Genomic DNA, 3,921 nt, shown 5'->3' with positions numbered 1-3,921 from the left:
AGCGAAGCACAGACCATAGGGAACACTTCAGTGTTATCTGACACCCCTGTTGATTCCCCTCAACCAATTTCTCTTCCTTCAACATTGGGGAATACAAGTACTGAACAATTGCCTGGACCATCGAACACTTGTGCGCCATCCAATCCACTGTTTGAAGATCAGACTCAACCCGGGGGAAGTCGATACTTTCTTCGACCGCGCGTTAAGGACAAATAAAAGAGTTCTGTTTTTTATTCCCTTTTTGAATTTACAGTACCCCTTACTGGTGTCATGAACATTGTGGACATTATATATTGTATTTACCTTTTCTTTTCATGCAGCTAAGAGACTATTATTGAATTGATTCTAATTCATTTAACCTATCATCTGGGTTGGCCGTAGGGCCGTGCGGGTACTTCCTTCTGTTTAGCAGCTATCGACACTAGGTCGGTTTCTTTTGTCGATTTCTGGGAACTCCTGGGAATTGGCAATCGCTACTCAGAACGAAGTGCATCAAGAACGTCACGGACGGTTTTTTAGAGGATGGACTTCTCGAAGCTGTCAGAAAGAGAGAAAATGTTGGCGCAAAGACCAAAAGTGTTTTGTACAAAATGTTTTCTATTTCAGATCTTTATGTTGTTCCTAACAGTTTCAATGCTACTGGTGGGTGGAGTATATTATGGGATTCAATTATTATTACCTTTCATTTCACCCACTCCTCCTTCCTATAATCTGAATTTCGCTTCCACTGTTTCTCCACATTCCTTTCACCTCCTGCCCCAACATGAACAAGTCAGACGTGCAGAATTTAGAAACAATTCCTTTGTGCAACTTTTGCATCAGCATCAGTTGGTGGTAAATACTACAAATTGTTGGGTGTGTGGGCTAATGCCACATACCATGGACAGGGGTATCCCATATTTGGTTCTTCCGTACAGTCCCCAAGGGTCAGCTCGGGCATTCCAAACCATGTTCCGTAGTGCACTAGATTCCTACCCCCATCGAGAACCACGCTCAGCAAGCTTTGGTCCTGGCCCGTACCATAAGTCTCTGGCGACAGCGATTGCTGATCTAGATAGAGACATTTTTGATGCTTCGCTTATCCCAGAGGAGGAGGTGCAGGCCTATAAGTACCTTAGTGAGGCTGAGTATAGTATATCAGTGGGTGATAGGCAGCTTAAAAGCTCATCTCCAATCTGGATTGTACCTCACCTAGGCCACTTTTGTCTGCAAGGTCGTGGCCGAAATCCAAGAGCCCAGCTTGGGAAGAGTGCTTGTGTGGATACTTACGTTCTACCGATGCTCTCTTCCCCTGCCTTTCTGACTGCCAAGGGTACCTATTTTGTATGTTAAGACCGAGCATATACGTGGTTACCACATGACTTCTCAGGTACCTGCTATATTGCAAATCTCTTGCCCCCGACTTTCACTGTTGCTGCCGACTATCACAAAACCAGAGTTGTGAGAGGTGTCATTAGTAAAGAGGATACTTCCGGTCAAGAAGCAGGAGACTTCTTCAAGGGTTTTCTACCGTTTTGGGGCCCTATGGTCAATAGCCGAAACCTGAGACAGTTAACTCGTGTAGTAGAGTCAACCGCTAACATAACTGCAAGCGCCCTTGGTAATCTGACAGCAGAGCTTCAAGCGGATAGGCTTATGACGTTGCAGAACCGGATGGTTCTGGACATTGTTCTGGCAGATAGAGGTGGTGTGTGTAAGGTCATCCATTCAAGCTGCTGCATATTCATACCTGATAACACTCCAACGGTTTATCAAGCCATCTCCAAGTTGCACAAAATCTCGGAGTCCATACACGTGGACGAGGGAGATTGGACGCTTCTAGGATGGTTTTGGGGTCTAACATCGACTTGGGGTTGGAAGATTCTGATGGTTATAGGGGTTGTTGTGACGTTTCTGTTCACGTGTTGTCTTTGCGTACAGTGTGGTCCTGCCTTATGTGGCCTTTGTGCTACAACGTGTATAAGAAGGCCATCTGTTACCAAAGAGACATTGATGGATAGAATTATGTTCCAACAACATCTGAATGATCTAATGAGAATCGAGATTGACTCCGACTTCGACTAGTTTTTGCCTACATGAGGGCAAAAGGAGCGGCTGAGGTTCCGTGAAAATCGTTACGACGTTTTGGGCATCGCCGAAAACGTACGAGTGTGGTATCTATGAACCGTAAATGACGCGTTTAGTAAGTGTACGCGGTTTCGCCCTGCTACTCAGAATTGTTCGTCTCATTTAGAGGTTTCTCCAATGAACCCTCGGGTTCCATTTTAGATACGGCATCCATTTTGTTCCTTGCCCTCACGTAGTCAGCGAACATGCAACTGTCCGCATCGTGACCCTCTAGTTCCCAAGCTTTACGGTAGAAGCATATTCCTTTCATGCGTCTTTTATGGCTAGGGGAAGGACAACTGCTAAGGCAGTTGCCTCCGCTCAGAGGTGATTCTGCCCGGTCGGTCTATTGTTTCAGCCTCGCACGTGCTGGGATCAAGCCCTTTTAAGCTACGATTACGCATCCAATATTATCCTCACACACTCCCTTCCCTGTTGTCTGACTTCCTTGCAGCTGTGCTTGTCTCTTTCTTTTGCTTATTTACAACTCAAGTGGAATGTACCTAATGGTGGGAAGATGTGCTTTTACAGTTGGAACTGGTGATGTTATTGTAATTATGGTCCGGGGTTCTGAATACATGAAAGCGATCCTTTTGAATTTTACTGTGGGAACTGAGCTGTAACCTTTTGCTTACATATTGTGCAATGACAAGATCTTGTATAAAAGAGAGCGACCCACAAATGCAATTTGAAGCAGGCTCTTGGAACCTACACTTCCCATGACTTTTGCATCCCTGCAGTAATAAACGCTGATCTTTGACGCCGAAGGAAGTCTCCCGTGTCTCTGTCTTTAGTGCGCCGAAACAGGTATCCCACGGAGGTTTTAGGTGTTGTTCCCTGGCACCGCTGGGCCTTAAATAGTCCAGTCCTTCAGGCCCTCAGTCCAGGGGTCCCTGCCTGTCGTAGTCCGCCCTCTCCGGAATGCAGAGCAGCAACAGTACTCGACACCCCGGCTCGCCGCCCAGCACAAGGCCTCAGGGGTCCCCTCCACGTTCCCCCGGGCTCCTCACCTTCAGTCCACACGGGTAGTCAGCAGGCTAGGCGGGGGGGCACCCCAGTAGGTAGGCACAACCGGCGGCGGGAGTATTCGGTCCTCAGCGCCTATATTCCAGCGCCCTAGCCCACAGCGCAGGTCCGTCCGCAGGCTCCGTCCCTCTTCCCGGCGCCAGGGTTCACAGGGCGCCGTCCGCATCCCTCGGCAGTCGCGGGTTCAGGGTCTCTGTTGTAGGGGTCCGCTTCCGGTCCCGGATGCTCCGGCGTACTACCGCCTCCCGGTCCCCGCTCCACGGGTACTGCCGTCACTCGAGGCCCCGGCCGTCAGCGCGACACCAGGCCCCACAGTCAGCCACGGCGTAACTCCGGAACCCCTGCCGTCAGAGCCTCGGGATTTTCAGCGGAGCAAACGGGGGTTAGTAGTCTCAGAATGCAGCCGTTTTCAGGCGGAATCGGCCCCTCGGCGTGGGCTTCAGGATCTTCCCTCCCCCAGCGGCACCGGAGCACTAGCAAACTCCGTCCGCCATGTTGGCCTGCTAGCCACGCCCCCTTTTACTAACGTATTTCTTGGTAATATGCCCCACTATCTTTTCCAGTCTCGATGCAGTTGCATTTCGTGTGGCGCTGATGACAGACTCAAAACCCAATTTTTAGAAGATCTCAAAGTCTTAGAAATCTGATAGTATATTAGAAAAAAGGTTGATGTATACATAACTGAATTGTGATCTAACTTGGTTATGCAAGGTCCAGCAAATTCAAAAGTTTCGACTGAATGGTTTTACGTTTTCTGTGACCCTGAACACTGCTCCTCTCAAGTGGCAC

The sequence above is a fragment of the Lissotriton helveticus genome, chromosome 8 (assembly GCF_964261635.1).
Source record: "Lissotriton helveticus chromosome 8, aLisHel1.1, whole genome shotgun sequence".
NCBI lineage: Eukaryota > Metazoa > Chordata > Amphibia > Caudata > Salamandridae > Lissotriton > Lissotriton helveticus.
The sequence above is the reverse complement of the archived record's forward strand: the minus strand, read 5'-3'. Positions refer to the sequence as shown.